Source organism: Simochromis diagramma, unplaced genomic scaffold (genome assembly GCF_900408965.1).
Source record: "Simochromis diagramma unplaced genomic scaffold, fSimDia1.1 OVJJ01000367.1, whole genome shotgun sequence".
In the NCBI taxonomy this organism is placed as follows: Eukaryota; Metazoa; Chordata; class Actinopteri; order Cichliformes; family Cichlidae; genus Simochromis; species Simochromis diagramma.
Genome location: NW_024387288.1, coordinates 1,195,091 through 1,202,161, shown reverse-complemented (window position 1 = coordinate 1,202,161; position 7,071 = coordinate 1,195,091). Strand labels below are relative to the sequence as shown.

The following is a 7,071-nucleotide window of genomic DNA, read 5'->3' as shown; positions in this document are numbered from 1 at the left end:
TGGGTGCATGAGGCTTCATGGCCAGGACTCCAAACGTGCAGCAGCATGTTAATGACTATACTCGTGCTGGGGATGGATGCTGTCAGGTGTTCTCCTGACTGATGTTTGGTCCATTTTCAGCATCTTTTTCTGCCATGACGCGTTTGTCGCTGCCCATCAGGGACCCTCAATGAAAGTTAACGTGAGGGGAAACAAGTTAGCGTTTATCTTCCAGCCTCACTGTGCTAATGTGCTGCTAATGTTAATCATTATTTAGATTGGGAACTGAAGACAAGCTTGGCCAATGAAATCAGACTGAAGAGGCGGATACATGTGAGCTGGGACGATAATGTAATCAGTACTCATTAGATAAACATGTTTGTCACATGTATATCAGTGATGTATTCCCTCAGGTTCTTTTTAAACCTTTCAATTGAAACCAGAAATGTTCAGGAAGGTTCGGCTCACTGCAGATGCACTTAAACTGTGTTTCCTGCAAGACGGAGACCTGATGGGCTCAGTGAACTCACAGAGCAGAGCTCTACTACATGCTTCACTCACCCAGTCACAGTCACACAGCTTTAATCTGTGCCTAAACACACAGATGGAAGCATTATGACCTGACGTTCATTGTCTTCCCACGGATACCTCAGCATGTGGACCAGATTCGTGAGGGATCTATCCACTGACCCTCCGATTAATAGGCGACCCGCTCTTCCACCTGAGCCACAGCCAGCCAATCACAATCACATGAATAACGCTCACAGAGATTTAGGTTTGTGTGTTTCCTGCAAACTGAACCTTAAACTGAAAATCACCGTCCTGACTTTGTCCTCGCAGTGTGACTGCAAACAGATTTATGTCCCACAACATGACCAACACATGTGCACACACACATCCTGCTAACATGTAACATGATGTCTCACTGCCTCCGTGTGCTCTGTGATCCTGTTCCCTCATGTGATTTACACCAAACCATAATGTGAGAGGAATCTGTGTGTGTGTGCGTTTGTGTGTCAGCCCATTCACAGCCCTAACAATATCCTTTTCTTTGCTCTGCACTTTCCTCTTCTGTGCATCTCTGTTTAGTAAACAACACCAGACACAAGTGTGTGTGTGTGTGCACATTTGTGTGGTGTGTGTGTTGTCTGTACCTCGGAGGTTAATTGGGCGTGAAAACGTGCTGCTCAGAACATTCATTGGCCGACCTGTTGATGGCACTCCTCTGTTTGTGAGTGTGTATTCATGTGTGTGTGCGTGTGCTGTTTCAGAGCCAGGAAATAGCTCAGAACAAACAGTAACAGACTGAAACGTGATGGAGGCAGCGAATAAAAGCAGGACACAAACCAAGCTATTCAAGCTAGAGCCAATGCAACCTGCAGGCAGCGCTAAACACAAACCTGAGGACGGCCCACCTGCCCTGACAGTCCCAGTAACCACCACAACCACCTGTAACTAAGCAACCAGCAACACCTGTAACTAAGCAACCACAACTACGTGTTACTAGGCAACCATGACAACCTGTAACTAATTAACTATGAACACCTCTAACTAATCAAAGACAACCACCTGTAACTAAGCAACCACAACTACGTGTTACTAAGCAACCATGACAACCTGTAACTAATTAAGCATGAACACCTCTAACTAATCAAAGACAACTATCTCTAACTAATTAACCATGTCCGCCTGTAACTAAGCAACCAGGTACACCTGTAACTAAGCAACCACAACTACGTGTTACTAAGCAACCATGACCACCTGTAGTTAATTAACTAATTAAATATAACCACCTCTAGCTAATGAACTAGAACCACCTGTAAGTAATCAATCATGAGAACCTCTAACTAATCAAATGCAATCATCTCTAGCAAGTCGTTATCCACAGCCATCTGTAACTAAGCAACCACGAACATCTGTAACTAAGCAACCACGACCATCTGTAACCAAGGATACCAAGATCATTTGTAACCAAGCAACCAAATTCTAAAAAACCTGTTTCTAAAAATGTAAAAAAAACCAAAAAAAAAACCTTTTGTTTGTTTTTTAATGTCCTATGTGATCAGGATCTGGTTTGTGTCCTTTTTCAGTTGTTATCTCTATTAACTATGATACAGAGTGATACCATGTATAATTCACAAGTTAACTTATTATATTATGTGATTATATAAACACAAATTATAACATCATTAGTTGATAAACATAAACTAAACAGTTAAAAGAGGTAATATTTACCGTTTATTAACACTGATCGTTATAATGTGTATAAACACCATTAGAAGTAATACTTCTATATAATTTCTTACCACAAACCTCACTGACCACAGACACAAAGAAACTGTCAATCTTTTTCCGCCTCAGTGGTTTGATTATTTCTCCTCTTCGGTTTTAGCACAGAAATGCAAACGAATGCAATCAGTGAATAACAGGATTACATAATCTTATTCCATAATTATTTGCCCTGACACCCTGAACACACACACAGTCAAACATGACACTACGCGGGCAGATACACATACACTTATGTCATCTTGCACGAGTGGCCTCACACACACACACACAGTGTGAGAGTTTGGCTCATTAGTGCTGTTCTTTAAAAAAAACAGCTGATTGTTGTGAGTTTCCCAAAATAAAATGTTTCCTTTTCCTCCTCGCTCACTTCCTGCCTTCATTTTTTCTTTAAAACTAATTTAAACAGAAAGAAATGAAATGAAACAGGAAGCTGAATTCAAAAAATAATCTTATATGAAATCAGAATGACTCACAGATGGTTGTTGGTCCCTCCCCTATTATAAGAACATGGTTAATTTGATGTTCCAGGTGACTGACACACACACACACACACACACACACACACACATTTCAGTAACTTCATATACTTTAGATTTATTATTAATTGGCTTAGTTGTTTTTGTAAACACATCAGCTGCAGGGATTTCACTATGTGGGCATTTTACTTTAGTTCTCCCACCATAATCAGCTTTACATTGTCTGGCCACACCATGAATTACACTACACATTAGTGTTTATGACCTGTTACCCACTGAAAACAGCTGGAACTTTATGCAACCACAAATGTGATGAAAATCAGGAAATTGTTCTCCAAAGTGTGAGTGAGACCAGGAACACGAACACAAACAGGTGAAACATGGAAAGCAGTGGACAAACAAGAGAAGGAATGCAAAGATGAGCAAAACTGAATGAGTGGGATTGAATCTGCATTTCCTTTCCGACAGCACGCGGCTCTGATTCGCTGTCTCTTTTTGTTTGTTTGTCTTCAGGTCCGGCGGTTCGTTTCAGCAGCTTCTCTCCAAGCGGCCCGACACCCCCTCCTCTGATTGGCCAGCACACCGTAGAGGTGCTGCGAGACGTCTTATCGTACAGCAATGAAGTTATAGAAACCCTGCTGGAGTCAAAAGCAGTGGTTCAGAATGAAGTCTTCTGATTGGCCGAAATAAAAATAATTAACAAGAGAAAGGAAAAGACAAAAACTGATCATTTTTACCTGATCACTAGTTTTGATTTTAAAGGACTGATCATTAAACATTTAGATTTCAGCTGAAGATAAGTTCATATTTCCATTTTTAAATGTATTTTTAAATTATTTATGAACAATTTCTGTATACGGAGTGTTTTTACACAAATATGAAGCTGATTCTTCTAACATCTTTGTGTTTTATGACTCTACAGTAACTCTACAGTAACACTACAGTAACTCTACAGAACTCTACAGTAACTACAGTAACACTACAGTAACACTACAGTAACTCTACAGTAACTCTACAAAACTCTAAGGTAACTCTACAGTAACTCTACAGAACTCTACAGTAACTCTACAGTAATACTACAGTAACTCTACAGTAACTCTACAGAATTCTACAGTAACTCTACAGTAATACTACAGTAACTCTACAGAACTCTACAGTAACTCTACAGTAACTCTACAGTAACACTACAGTAACTCTACAGTAATACTACAGAACTCTTCAGTAACTCTACAGAATTCTACAGTAACACTACAGTAACTCTACAGAACTCTATAGTAACTCTACAGTAACTCTACAGTAACACTACAGAACTCTACAGTAACAATTCAGTAACTCTACAGAATTCTACAGTAACACTACAGTAACTCTACAGAACTCTACAGTAACTGTACAGAACTCTATAGTAACACTACAGTAACTCTACAGTAACACTACAGAACTCTACAGTAACAATTCAGTAACTCTACAGAATTCTACAGTAACACTACAGTAACACTACAGTAATTCTACAGAACTCTACAGTAACTCTACATAACTCTATAGTAACACTACAGTAACTCTACAGTAACTCTACAGTAACATTACAGAACTCTACAGTAACAATTCAGTAACTCTACAGAATTCTCCAGTAACTCTACAGAATTCTACAGTAACACTACAGTAACACTACAGTAATTCTACAGAACTCTACAGTAACTCTACATAACTCTATAGTAACACTACAGTAACTCTACAGTAACTCTACAGTAACATTACAGAACTCTACAGTAACACTACAGTAACTCTACAGAACTCTACAGTAACTCTACAGTAACTCTATAGTAACACTACAGTAACTCTACAGTAACACTACAGTAACTGTACAGTAACTCTACAGTCATACTGTTCTAACTCTACAGGACACTGATGATTTTTGTCAGATGTTCAGGTCAGTGTTTGAAACAATACGCTACAAAATACCAAAGAAAGATCACACCATCATGACCTTATAAAATGTTTCTCAAAGCAAAAGATGTTTATTGCACCTTAGAGCTGTTTATGAACTTGCTTTTAAATAAAACTTTTGAATCATTTTATGACCTGTGTATGTGCATGTGATGTGACACTGTGGGGGGTTGATGTCGTGATGATATGCTGGAATGTCAATTATAATAAATCGCCTGCAACAAGTTTCAAGAAATGAAGTGAAACGACTGACCTGGAAGCAACCTTCTGGAAAATGTCACCTGTTCATTCACCTGACTGCTTGTCTCTTTGGTTGCTGTCCCCACATGACCTCACCTGTGGGGACAGGTGTTTCTGATAGAGATTGCTGACTAGGTTAAAGTTAGACACTGGGTGTACTTGTTGTTTGATATGCAGCCAACTGTTGGACGATGGACACAGTCATGGGTGAATGAATGAGGATCACCTGAGCTCAAATGCGAGGTGGAGAATAAATGCAGAAAAACTCAGGCATTCTCTCGTAAACGTAAGATGCTCTGTTCTTTAACGTGGGAGAAAAATTTTAAAAATATAAATATTATGTTTTATTGATTAGAAACTTTGCAGTTTAAGGTACGTATCACATGAGAACACATGCCCCTGAACAGGAAGTCCCAGATTTTCTCCCTCCACTGATTTCTGATCAAAGGACAAAGGAGGCGGGAACAACTAAGCTGTAGTGCCTCTTCTCTTCACTTCACTGTGCAATACATTTTGTTAATAGTCAACGGTGCAATAGACTTCAATACTTTAAATGTGCAATTCCCTTGTATTCTTATTCCTATTTATTCTATTTATCCCTTTCGTATATTTTTTTATATATGTCTCTGTATTTATATATGTGTATATATATATAATATTCTGCTCACGTTCTGTAACTTCTGTCGGTGCTGTGCTATTGGAAACCGAATTTCCCAGAGGAACCCACCCGAGGAATTAATAAAGTTTAATCTTATCTATCTCTCTTATCTTAATCAAGGCACAAAAACAGATCCAGTTTAGGGGTTAGGGTTAGGGTAACCCTAATGTGAAAAAGCTGTTATTGTGAGATAAAAGGTCAGTTTCATTTTCTTGTGCTAAAAAATATTAATGAGGAAATGGTAACCTTTCCAGTTTTAATGCATTAAGGTAACGACCATCTGAGCTTCACCCAGTCGTCAGTAATGATATCATCTCGCCGCGGTTCCTTCCTCGTTGGCAGCTGTTGTTCATGCCACCTTCACGATGGTTCTAAATTTAGATGGAAACTCAGGATGAAGATGTTTGAAAAACTCGGGAGTTCCGGGAGGCTGGAACCCCACCGAGCCGCCGGCTTTCTGCCCTTTAGTCTGTTGCTGATGGAAAACTATTGATCAGTGCAGCTTGAAGCGGTTCGTTTCACACTTCGTATGCAGGGAAAACAGAGGAGATGAAGTGTACAGTGTTTGGATGCCGGGTGAGTGATTTCCAGCATCCTCTGCAGGATATTGTTCTGGGACACCAGTGAGAGATTATTGGCAGCAGCCCAGCTTGTTTATGACATTAATCATCTCTGATCATTGCTTGCAATATGGCTGCATGTCAAGGATAAAAAAGTAAGCTCCCAGGAGCTCGATATCTCCTGCTGCACGCCGGGATCTGTCGCTCCTTTTGGAAACGCTGAGCATGCCATTGATGTCGGTGGGAGGACGAGAGGCAGGTTGACAGTTTGATTAATGGAAAAGAAATCCTCTGGTAGAAAGCGGATAATCGAATGAACGTGGTGTTTACTGAATTCGAGGAAACGTGACGCATCTGGACCGTGGCGGAGTCGCCGGGGAGGCGCAGACTGACGTGTTTGTTTGAGTTTTGAGGGAAGAAGGGAGGAGAGGGGAGGCTCAGGTGTGATTCATCAGAAACCAGGGACTTACTGTAGCTGTGCCATCCAAAACTGACACAAACACTGCTCTGGGATCACATGTCATCTTCCTGAGCGGAGCAACCCTCCTACAGAACGCCATTACATTAAATCAGAGCAGAGCGCCGCAGGTTTGATAAAATAATTGTTTTCAAGGACATTACTCAGCAGATCGTCCGTGCCTTCAAACTGGAGGCCGTTCAGCCCTGATCGAGGAGTGTAAGGACAAATATTACAAGAACAACAATCAGTCGTCACAGTCAAAGGCACAAATTCACTGGAGGAAAGGCGATTTTCTTAATGACTTAAAGAAAATCACAATGGGCCCCAAGGTGCGTGTAAATTTGAAAGGCCCCACCCCTCCTAAGAGCCAGAGCCTTAAATTCAGACGGGCGACTTTTTGGTTGTTTTATGTCTCGTTTTGTCTCAAATTTATTTCTTATTTTTGTTTCGTGACTTCTTTCA

General features: G+C 40.3%; 1 long non-coding RNA gene across 1 annotated transcript in view; it reads left to right on the top strand.

The window, feature by feature from the left end:
* LOC120716372 overlaps window positions 1–4,822 on the top strand; it is an 8,380-nt gene extending 3,558 nt beyond the window's left edge. The window contains exon 2 of the long non-coding RNA XR_005691877.1: window positions 3,261–4,822. This is a non-coding gene — a long non-coding RNA (uncharacterized LOC120716372). The remainder of the gene's footprint in view (window positions 1–3,260) is intronic.
* The last annotated feature ends 2,249 nt before the right edge of the window (window positions 4,823–7,071 follow it).